Here is a 12288-nt window from a genome sequence, read left to right as displayed (position 1 = left end):
CCCCCATTAAGCAGTCAATAAATGATAGTTGCTATTATTATTGTAGTAATTATTATCATTGTCTTCCTCATTGTTATTATATTCCAAATGCCTCATCTCACAGATGAAGCCCAGAAAGAAGACTGGCTGGTCAAGGTCTCCAAGTGGGGCATAGTGGAAAAGCCAGGACTCAAAGCAATACCTGTGACTCCTAATCTAGTGCTCTTCCTTTAAACCAGACCAATGGAGTCATGGGCTCCATCTGAGCAGCTTTCAGGCCAATGCCAGCCACTCTCCAGGACACACGCTTGTTCCGTGTTCAAGGGCAAAAGCCATTGCAACCGTTGGAGCTCTTCATTCATAAGCCACAAAAACAAGTTCTTGCAAACCAAGAAGAAAGAGAGTTTATAGGAAGAACATAGGGTCTCCAGGGACCACATGGCAAACTGAGAAGCCAGTTTGGGATAGATGGGTCAGGCAGGGCAGGAGGGCGCTGCTGGCAGCAGGGTCGTACAATTGTTGCACCAAGGTGCTGCTATGAGAATGAGTGAACTCCAAAGTTGCTCCACCCTTGAGATGACCTGAGAGTCCAAGGTCCAGGAGAGAAAGCCCAGCTGACTGAACTGCTTGGCAGGGGTGGGCAGGGAAAGATGAATGGCACAGAAGGGGCCTCAGGTTCTCCTCTGTTTCTGCAGTGAGAGGGTAAACACCAGGACTTGGTCCCCTATCAAGACTGCATTCTAAGGTGGTGTCCCAGAAAGAAATCAGAGTCAATGAGGGAGGGAAAATTAGTGTTAGGTGAGTGGCCATAAACAATGACTGTCTACTCTAGCTATGAACTTGGTGAAGGTTGTTCTGCAGCTCAGTCTAGAGCAATTAGATTCTGGCCTGAACTCAGTCCCATTTCCAGAAGGGACCTGCCTGAGGGATATGATGTATTCATGTCAAATAATCCCCCGCCCTGTTTTCTTCTCGTGCTACCACTTTCCCTCTCCAGTGTGACACTTTTTTCTCCCAGGGGCCACTTCCTTTGCTCTCCCAGTCTGATTTGACTTCCTCACTTTGCCAAGGAAGCCCATTTTTTTTGGCTGGACTAAGATCACAGCTGGCTGCAACCTTTGAATTGCATGAAACCCAAGTCAAGCTCTCTCCTTGGAACAAAGTTGCTGCAATTTGGTGAAACCACTGTAATGAAACAGTAGTAAACATCCAAGAAACTCTCGGTGTGAACAGGGACCAGAAGGCTGTTTTTCTCCAAATGGGTCCGTTTTTCACTTTCTGCTTTTTTCAAAACGTTCATTGTAATGACTTGCTGAAAACCTGGACTACACCGTGTTGTTTTGAAGTCCAGGCTGTCTTCAATTTTTTTTTTTTCTTTTCCCCCCTCTGATTTAACTTGCTGGGCGCCTCTGGAGTCTGGTATTAATAATAAATATTATTGCCGTGCATCCTTATTTTTCCCTTAATTTAATTAGAGAAAATGTAATAGCCCTTATGAAAACAATATACGAGTTTTCAAACCTAATTAACATGATACCAAGTGCGCAGGTCACGAAAATTGTTGTTTTCTCTGGAAAGCTTCCATGCAAATAGATAAAAACAAAACTGCATTTAATTCCACAGCCTCGGCTAACAGGCAAATCAGAGTTGACGGGCTCTCGCCCCAGGGCTCTGTCTGCCTGGTAATAAATACTTTCCTTTTGTCACGATTCAAGGGAGAGCCACAGCGATAGGCGAACCCTATCAAGTATTCCGAGGTGGAGTCAAGTCAGCCATGACCGGGGTTCAGCCGTCCAGCTTTAGGATGTCGAAGCCGCGAGGCAGCCCAGTTGGAAGGGAGCCTGCCGGGCGCCCTGCACCGCCTGTGGTGCTTTGTGTGCCGCACTCCCTCCTTCGCTCCGGTCAAGGCTGGTCCGTCCCGGGGGCCGGGCCGTCCTCCATCCTCCTCCAGTGGGTTTCCCTGGGCAAGGGGCGCCGGCCCATCACCAGGCAGAGCCAGGACGCTGGACTCCAGGCTTTCTCCTCTGCAACTTCCCGAGCTTGGAACGGGTTTTTCTGGGTGTTCTCCGAGGCTGAGCAGGCGGTGCCGCCAGAGACAGATCTCCCCCTAAAGTTGCGGTGTGGGACCTGCCAGGGTCCTCCCCAGCCTCCCCACCACGGGCATTTAACCTCACTCACTTCTCGGAAGACGCCTCTCCTTCCTTCCATTCAGCAGCGTGCCTCATGCTCCGCACCCCAGAAGCTCACCCCACTTTCCCTTCCTGAGACCCAGGCCCTGTTCCCTGGAGACTGGGACGGGTGCCCCACCTCTGAGAAGCTGGTGTGGAAAACGGAGGTAGTAAGAGTATCCACCCGTACTATAACAAGTGGGGGGAGGCTTAGCATGCAGTAGCGCTGTATAAATGTCACTTCCATGTTTTTCTCTGGGTCTGACAACTTCCACTCGTTTCATGCAAAGTCTGAATGTGTGCTGGGACAAGCCCCCACTCCACCTTCCTTTCTTCACTATCATAAAGCAGCCCCTGGGTCCCTTCCTCACAAACGCTTTTGGAGAAGCAGCTGGACCTTTGCGTTCAGATGGTGTCCAGACTAGGGCCCTGTAGGTGTGGAGGGAGAGCCCAGGACAGAGGCTTCAGAACCCGGGGAAGAACCAGCGCTGCCGGCACACATGGGGAGGGGTGGGGTAGGAGACCTAGAAAACCAGACCCGAGCAGGAGAGAGCCGGGGCCGGGCTGGCGGATCCCATCAAGACACCAAACTTGCAAGTGACCAGGAAGAGGGTCTCTCCCAAGTCAGCTGACTCCAAACATGGGGCGGCCTCCCTTGTTCACTGTTCTTAGACACATGACTGACCATCTAATTATAAGACACCGAATCAGAAAAAAGTTTCGTTGACAGCCAAACACGACTGCGTTATCATGGTATTTATTATGATTATTTAAATGGTAGTTATTATATTCACTTATTAATGAAAGCAATTAATAATAATGCATGTATGTGTTACAAATGCATGTAAATGCACTACATTTTAAATACAATGTAAATAAATAAAATGTATTTTTGATAAAAATATATTAACTTGTAAATGTATCACAAATATTTTAACACATGACGAAGAAAAGTTTGGTCACTCTTAGCAAGTTTGAAGCTCCCCTTAACTGAATTGCGTGTCTGTGTGTGTGTAAGTGTGTGAATGTGTGTGGTTGTACGTGGTACAGAGAAAAAAACACCCATGAACTGAAGAAAAAAGGACACCCATGGACTTTTAACAGACAGACAACATTAAATATACATGTTGTCTCCCCTCTGTTTCTCTCTCTCAAACACCTGAAATGACAAAGGAATAATGAAGATACGGACACACTAAAAGTCAGAGAATTATACAGATGGGGGGAATGTAGGTCCCAGAGATGACCAAAAATAATTGGATGAGCAATAGTGACTGACTTGGCAAAGCAGTGCTCCCGGGGTGTGGAGCTGGTGGAGGCCAACTTTAACAATCAAGCAGAGGCAGAAACCAGGCTCCCAAATACTCAGACACTGAAGGTTTACAGGTACCTCAGGGGTCTGGGGGCAAAGTATGTCTTGAAATAAGAAGCTTGGTCCAAAAGCCTGACCAAGAGTGGCTAGAACCCCAGCTTCTCCACTAACGTGCTCCCCCAGGCAGCTCCTGCCACACACGCAGGAGGGTCCTGAAGCCTCTGTCCTGGCAGAAGAGTAAGGGTTAATCGCAGAAGAAACAGTCAGAGAGGGAAGAGACCCAATACCACCAGGGACAGCCAAGGGCAAGGTGGGCATCATATTGAAAATGTGGGATTGAGGCTGGGCATGGTGGCTCACACCTGTAATCCCAGCACTTTAGGAGGCTGGGGCAGGTGGATCACTTGAGACCAGGAGTTGGAAACCAGCCTGACTAACATGGTAAAACCGCATCTCTACTAAAAATACAAATATTAGCCAGGCATGATGGCACACACCTGTAGTCCCAGCTACTCAGGAGGCTGAGGCTGGAGAATCACTTGAACCCAGGAGGCGGAGGTTGCAAGGAGCCGAGATCGCACCACGACACTCCAGCCTGGGCGACAGAGCGAGACCCTGCCAAGAAAGAGAAAGATAAAGAAAGAGAGAGAGAGACAGACAGAGAGAGAGAAAGAGAGGAAGGAAGGAAGGAAGGAAGGAAGGAAGGAAGGAAGGAAGGAAGGAAGGAAGGAAGGAAGGAAGGAAGGAAGGGAGGGAGGGAGGGAGGGAGGGAGGGAGGGAGGGAGGGAGGGAGGGAGGGAGGGAGGGAGGGAGGAAGGAAGGAAGGAAGGAAGGAAGGAAGGAAGGAAGGAAGGAAGGAACTGAATAAGAATTAGTGCCCTAAATGGTGGGACCCCTGTCCCTCTCCCCTTCAGGCTCTCAGAATGCTGCAAGCCAGGTTTATCCTCCACAAGTGTGAGCTTGGATGAGACTCCTCCAGGAAACTGACTATTCTGAGAAAAAATAATGATAGCTACTCACACTCAAGGGTCCCTCAATGAAATAGCCATAAGTCTAAAGAAGCCCACCAGCCAACAAACCCCACCCCTGCATCCAAAGCTTGCAGTCAGCTTGATAGCACTTTGTCCTTACATATGAACATATGGCCAAGGATCAACAGACATTTGAGGAAAGCACTAGAACCAGCCAACAAACCAGTGAACAGGACAAAGGGATGTATAGGAAACAGAGATTTCGATAACACAGATTCATATCCTTAGAGACATAAGAGGAAATATTGCATCCAACCACAGGGTATCATTTAGAGAGTTCTTGGAAAGTAAAACCTATTTCAAATAAAAATTCAGTAAAGTAAAGGAAGATATAATTGAGGTAATCTTCTGGGAAATATCACAGAAAGACAAAGACCTGGAAAATAGAAAAGCCAAATAAATTAGAGCATCAATGCAGGAAGTTCAATATCAAATTATTAGGATTTTCACAATATAAGATAATTTTAAAAAGAGAAATAAAGAAATACCAAATAATGTGATTCAGTTTTGCAGAATATAACCAAATGAGTTTCTGAATTAAAATGGTCCACTGAAAACCTAGCTCAGGTAGGACTAGAAGCCCCTCACCAAGACACATCACAAAGAAATTTTAGAAAATCAAGGATAAAGAGATCTTATATGTTGTCAGAGGAAAGGTGGGGGAATGTCATATATAAAGAATCACAAATCACAATGGCACTGAATTTCTCAATAACTGAAAGGTAAAAGATGATAAAACAAAGCCTTCAACAATCCAAGAGAAATTACTTCCAACCAAAAATTATATACCCAGACGAATTATCAGCCGAGTGTGAGCATAAACTTCCATTTTTAGATATGGACAATGTCAAAAATGTACTTTCATTAACCATGTCTGAGGAACCTACTGAAGGATGTGCTCCACCAAAACAAAGGAGTAAGTAATAAAAGAGGAAGGCATGCATCTTAATCTGCTCAGGCTGCCATGTTAAAATACTATAAACTGGATGGTTTAAACAATAACTGTATTTCTCACAGTTTTGAAGGCTGGAAAATCCAAAATCAAGGCATCTGCTAATTTGGTGTCTGGTGAGGGCTTTCTTCCTGGCTGGCAGACAGTCAGCTTCTCACTGTGTCCTCACATGATGTTTCTTTGATATGTGCACATGGAAAAGAGAAGAGAGAGAGAGAGACAAAGAGGAGAGAAAGAGAAAGAGAGAGAGAGAGATCTCACTCTTCTTATAAGGCCACCAATCCTGTAGGATTTAGAACCTCATCCTTATGACCTCATTTTACCTTCTAAAAGCCCTATCTCCAAATGCAGTCACATTTCAGTTTTAGGGCATCAACATATGAATTTGGGAAGAACACAATTCAGTCCAAGCAACATGGAATCCATGAAATAGGTAATTTAACACAGGAGAGAGACTAAGCACATTTTTAGGATAACAGCGGAACGATGGGTCTAGGGAAAACCAGCTCCAGAGCCGAGGATGGAAGGCTTCCGGAATTAATAAGAAAACTGATCAATCACCCAATATATTTGATTGTCTCGAAAGAAAGTTCAAACTTCTGGCAAAAAGTTTGGGATATATAGAAAAGGACATTAAAAAATAAAGCAATAATTAGCTACTCAATAAATAATAATATTAGGAAGGAAATTCAATTATAGTATGCTGTGTGGCTTTAGCAGTGAACAAAATTTATATATATTTTTCACCTATGATCAAAATGCTATCACAGCATTGAGGTTTACTCTACATAGAGCATCATCCCTTCACTGCCAGGAACAGCGTCCCCTTGCTCTGTGCTCCCACCTCACTGTGCTCCCATCTCTCCCAGCTCAAAACATATGGACTCTGTTCCTGTCTACCTGTTAGCCCCCAGCTCCCCTCTTTGCCGAGACTGCCCCTGTAGGGCACACATTTGGTGATGGAGACGAAGATTAGACACAGTAAAGGAGAGCGTTGTTGCATATTAGAAGTTGTGAGAAAAAGAACACTCAGGACTGGGTGAGGGGAGGCTTGGGCATGGGAAGAGGGATCAGTCTGCAGTATTAATCAGGGTGGTCAGAAAAGGTCTCTGAAAAAGTGAGGGTAATGGTTCATTTTATTTGTCAACTTGCCTGGGCCATGGGGTGCCCAGATTAAACATTGCTTCTGTGTGTGTCTGGGAGGGTGTCTCTGGATGAGATCAACATTTGAATCAGTGGGCTTGGTCAGGTTGATTGCCTTCCCCAGTGTGCACAGGCATCATCCAACCCACTGAGGACCCAAGGAAAGAGCAGGCAGAGCAAAGGGTAGAGGAGAGAGGGATTCCCCTTCACCTTTTTTCTTTTTTTTTCTGCCTGTTTGACCTGGGGCATCTCATCCCAGCTGGCTCTCAGGCTGGGATTTACACAAATGGCTCCTCTATTTCTCAGGCCTCCAGACTCCAGCTGAATTACACTATCCGTTTTCCTGCATCTCCAGCTTGCAGACTGTGGGACTTCTCAGCCCCATAACTGCATGAGCCAATTCCTCATAATAAATCTCTTCCTACATATTTCCAATTGGTCTGTTTCCCTGGAGAGCCCTGACTAACGCAGTGAGCTTTGCATAAAGACTCAAGACAAGCTGCTTTCTGAGGGAAAAGAGTTGCTGGCAGAGGGAAGGGCTAGGACCAAAGCCCTAAGCAGTGGGAAAGAAGAAGGAATGAGGATACAGAAATAATAAGGTCAAGGTCATGAAGGGACTTTTAGCCCGTGGGTAAGAACTTTGACTTTAACTCAGAGGGAACTAGGGAGCCATTGAAGGTCTCTGAGCAGAGGATGGACCTGGTCTGATTTATGACTGCAGAGGGACCAATTAGATGCTGTTGCAGCAATCCAGATAAGAGATAATGGGGGCTTGGCCGAGGTGGTCACAGTGCGGTGGAAAGAAAGGTTTGGATTCTGGATGTTTTTTTTTTTTTTTTTTTTTTTTTTTTTTTTTTTTTTTTTTGAGACGGAGTCTCGCTCTGCCGCCCAGGCTGGAGTGCAGTGGCCGGATCTCAGCTCACTGCAAGCTCCGCCTCCCGGATTCACACCATTCTCCTGCCTCAGCCTCCCGAGTAGTTGGGACTACAGGCGCCCGCCACCGCGCCTGGCTAGTTTTTTGTATTTTTTAGTAAAGACGGGGTTTCACCGTGTTAGCCAGGATGGTCTCGATCTCCTGACCTCGTGATCCGCCCGTCTCGGCCTCCCAAAGTGCTGGGATTACAGGCTTGAGCCACCGCGCCCGGCCTCTGGATGTATTTTGAAAGAATGAATGAATGAACAAAACTAGTTCATATGAGATTCTATTTGACATTAGATTTTCTTCAGAAATCCGGATAGCAATAACTTTAGTTCTTTCTTTTTCCCTCCCTCCCTCCCTCCCTCCCTTCCTTCTTTCCTTCCTTCCTTCCTTCCTTCCTTCCTTCCTTCCTTCCTTCCTTCCTTCCTTCCTTCCTTCCTTTCTTCCTTCCTTCGTTCCTTCCTTCCCTCCAGAGGGCCTGGCTATGTGCTGGGCTCCACATCACACACCTGCCCATCCATCCCCTTCAATTTGTGCAACCACCCTCCTTTCCAGATGAAGAAACACAGGCTGATGGAAACCAGGCAGTTCCCTACAGTGATCTACAAGTAGACAGGGTTGGAGCTGGAATGAAATCCAGGTACACTGATTACAAAGCTCATGTGCTCTCCCGAGAGCTTAGGGGAGGTCTGCCTTTGGGTAGAGTCCCCACCCTGGGGTTCACCCCAACCTGACATGGAGGCTGCCGAACTGTCAGGGATCTAACCTGAAGCACAGCCTTGGCCTGCATGGTTTAAGAAAAACTAAATGATAGGTAAGAATTGCCATGGGATTCCCAAGAGCTGCCTGTCACTTAGACCTGCCAGTTCATTTCCTGGAGGTGTCAAAACTGGGAGTTCTGTGAACGGGGGACATTCCAAGTCCCTGGGAGGGAGGGGTGCTGGTCCAGTTTTGCTTCCCTACATGCTCCTCTGGCTTTCAAACACCCCGGCTTCACAGCCCTCCGTGCCTCTGCAGCAGCACGCAGGCAGTGCACCCTCAAACAAACATCACATACGGCTCCCACAAAGATGGTCATATGGGCTGCAGCTGGGACTCAGAAGTTCCTTTCTATGTGGTCTGAAAAGCAGCCGGAATCATCCATGCCCTGCTTCTCCCACTGACCTTAAATTGGTAATGGAGGGGAAATAGCAGATCCAAGTCAAATTTCTCTTTTCAAGATAAAACACGGAAGCTTTGGAGCCTGAGGACCAGAACCTGAGGACCCGGCTCTCCCTTTTCCTTTGGCAATTTCTTTCAGCTCTCGGAGCTTCAGGTTCCTCTCTTGTACAAAGGACCCTCAAGCGGCTGTTGTAAAGATTCCTAGTAGAATGCGAAGTCGCCAGCAAAGTGCATGGCACATGGATGCTCATCCTTAGGGCTGGGCATGCTGGAACCTTAGGTGAGGAATTAAAATTTTGTTATGGAAGGACAAGAGTCTTCTAATTTCTTGCCACCCAAGATCTAACTTTTTTTAAAACTTATCTTGCATTGGAATAATACACTTTAATCAACATGTATTGTATGTTGTTTAATCCTCCCTGTAAGCCTATGCATTAGGCATCATTATTTCTATTTTATTTTATTATTTATTTATTTATTTGAGATAGGCTCTCCCTCTGTTGTGCAGGCTGGAGTGCAGTGGTACCATCACGGTTCACTGCAGCATTGATTTCCTGGGCTCAAGTGATCCTCCCGCCTCAGCCTCCCTAGTGCTGGGACTACAGGTGTGTGCCACCAGGCCTTTATAGAAATATTTTTTATTGATGGGGTCTCACTATGTTGCCCAGGTTGATTTGGAACTCCTGGGCTCAAAAGATCCTCCTGCCTCAGCCTCCCAAAGTGCTGGGATTATAGATACAAGCCACCACACCCAGCCTCTTTTTGTTTTAAAGAAAAGGACAGGCCGGGCACGGTGGCTCCTGCCTGTAACTCCAGCACTTTGGGAGGCCGAGGTGGGCGGATCATCTGAGGTTGGGAGCTTGAGACCAGCCTGATCAACATGGAGAAACCCCGTCTCTACTAAAAATACAAAATTAGCCGGGCGTGGTGGCACGTACCTGTAATCCCAGTTCCTGGGGAGGCTGAGGCAAGAGAACCGCTTGAACCTGGGAGGCGGAGGTTGTGGTGAGCCAAGATCGCACCATTGCACTCCAGCCTGGGCAACAACAGCAAAATGTCACCAAGGAAGGAAGGAAGGAAGGAAGGCACACACGCTATGGCACAGAGAGGTTTAAAGTCACATAACACGTTGATGGCAAAGGAGGAGACTTCAAACCCAAAGCGCAGAGCTGCCTCGCAGTAAGAATTGCCTGAATTTGCCGAATGAAGACTCAAAGCCGGACCTCTAGGAAGGATGATGATTATAACATGGAGGGGGCGAAGCGGGAGGCAATAACAATAGCTACAACTTATTGAGCACAAAGCCTTTCCTGAGGCTTTCTGTTCGTTTCCTCCCTTCAGTCCTCCCAGCGACCTCATTCCGCAGGCAGCACAGGGAGGATCAGGACGAGATGCTGGTGTATCTGGGCTCCCTCCCTATTCTTTCACTTTCTAGCTGCATGACCATAGGTAATGCACTTCTCCTCTCCGTGCATCAGTTTCCTGACTTGGAAAATTGGGCTAATCATTATACCCCTCTCCGAGAGTGTGGGGAGCATGGAGTGCTACGGCTGCGTCTGACCTGGAGCGAGTGCTCCACAGACTGAGGCTCACAGACAGTCGCCAAGGCTGGCCCACTCATCAGTGGGAACTCCTGTCAAATAAATAAAAAGGCACATGAGCCATCACTGAGCACTTGTGGTAGATGAGGCCATGCAACTGGTAGGGGAAGAGATGCAAAGGGAATGCTTCTCAGTGGCATTCACTTGCCCCCCAACTGCTACACATCGTGTTCCCCCAAAACACATATGTTGCAGCCCTAACCCCCAATGTGACTATATTTGGAGATAGGGTTTTAGGAGGCAACTAAAGTTAAATGAGGTCATAAGGGCAGGGCCTGATCCAACAGGACTGATGGTTTCAGAAGTAAAGGAACAGGGAGAGTGAGAGATCTTCCCCACCTTGTAAGCACATAGCTAGAAGGCGCCATCTACAATCTAGGAAGTGAGTTCTCACCAGAGACCAAATGACACCTTGATCTTGGACTTTCCAGCTTCCAAAACTGTAAGAAAATAAATCTCTGTTGTTTAAGCCATCCAGTATGTGGTAGATGGTTATGGCAGCCCAGGTGGGATTCATACACCAACACAGTCAACAAAGTAGATATTGGATGGTCAACAGCAGTGTGTGACCCCAAAAGCCAGGCAATGCTTAGTGACAATGAAAAGATGAGACATATTGCTAAGGGGTAGTGTGGAAATAAACTTGAGACAAAATGTTCAATGAAAAGGCAAGTGATGGAACAATTCAGAAAGCATACCCCATTCACGAAAGCCAAAACACAGTGCACACACAAATACGAAACAAAGCCGTGTATTTCTTTTTTTTTTTTTTTTTTTTTTTTTTTTTTGAGAAGAAGTCTCACTCTGCCGCTCAGGCTGTCAGGCTGGAGTGCAGTGGCATGATCTTGGCTCACTGTAAGCTCCGCCCCCCGCCATTCTTCTGCCTCAGCCTCCCGAGTAGCTGGGACTACGGGTGCCTGCCAATACGCCCAGCTAATTTTTTTGTATTTTTAGTACAGATGGGGTTTCACCATGTTAGCCAGGATGGTCTCAATCTCCTGACCTCGCGATCCGCCCTCCTCACCCTCCCAAAGTGCTGGGATTACAGGCGTGAGCCACCGTGCCCAGCCAACAATGCTGTGTATTTCTACTGGATCTTATTTAAGTATGTAACGTACAGAAAAAGGTCAGCAGAAGTAGACCTTCTGAAACTAATGTCCTGGAGTACTTCTGAAGAGATGGGGAGGATAAAGGGGGTCAAGAAGGACTTTAGCTTTATTTGCCTTTTGACATTGTGAATATATTCATGTATTATGTTACATGAGGACTACAAAAGTAATACAAATTTACCAAGAAAAAAAAAGAGGGAGAAGCAGAAGAAGGACCGTCTGCTCTGAGGTGAGCTTTGCCTCCATCACACACATAAAAGCCTGTGGCGTAATTTTCTAATGCCTCTTCACCCCACACCCCGTTACATCTCTTAAATGAAAGACTCTTTTGGAAACAGGAGGAACTGCAAAGAGGATGACAGGGTGGTGAGATCCATTAGATAGTTTGAAGAGAGGAGAGGAGGGCAGCAGCAAATGAGAGCAAGCGATAAGGAAGAGAGGACGTCTGATCAAAGGCTCTCATGTACGTAATAGGCACTCATATCTGACGCACGTGCTCCTGTTGAATTTTCGTTGCAGCCCTGCTGAGGGTTAACCCACTTTGCAGACATTCAGTTCTTCTAGCCCACGGGCCCTGCAAGCTGCCTCCTGCTACCTCTCTCTGAAGCATAGATTCCTCCGCAGGATGCAGCCTGGGCTCACGGACGGATGCATGCAGATGCTCTTCTCAGAGGGCTCACCTCTTCCTGAGTCACCCCTGAGTCACATGTCACAATCCTACTTGTGGGCTGGGCCCAGGGAGGAGAGTCAAATCACCCAGAGGCTGAGCAAAGTTGTATGTCACAATCCCCCCTGCAGGCAAATCCAAGGATGAGTCACAGTCCCACACACGTCCCAGGTTCAGTCTGTCACCTGAGTCAGTCAGTCGCTGCCCTGAGCCTGGTACTGCAGGAGCCACTGCAGCCCTCTGTCC

At 47.1% G+C, this 12288-nt stretch overlaps 1 long non-coding RNA gene across 1 annotated transcript; it reads right to left on the bottom strand.

Annotated features, from left to right (window-relative positions):
• Positions 1 to 7933: 7933 nt before the first annotated feature.
• LOC139364083 (uncharacterized) lies at positions 7934 to 12067 on the bottom strand. The gene is made up of 4 exons (XR_011625335.1): positions 11869 to 12067; positions 9604 to 9701; positions 8669 to 8940; positions 7934 to 8128 (listed from the first exon to the last, which is right to left on the bottom strand). It is a non-coding gene; the product is annotated as an uncharacterized lncRNA (long non-coding RNA).
• Positions 12068 to 12288: the final 221 nt, after the last annotated feature.

Source organism: Macaca nemestrina, chromosome 7 (genome assembly GCF_043159975.1).
Source record: "Macaca nemestrina isolate mMacNem1 chromosome 7, mMacNem.hap1, whole genome shotgun sequence".
NCBI classification, from domain to species: Eukaryota; Metazoa; Chordata; class Mammalia; order Primates; family Cercopithecidae; genus Macaca; species Macaca nemestrina.
The sequence above is the reverse complement of the archived record's forward strand: the minus strand, read 5'-3'. Positions and strand labels throughout refer to the sequence as shown.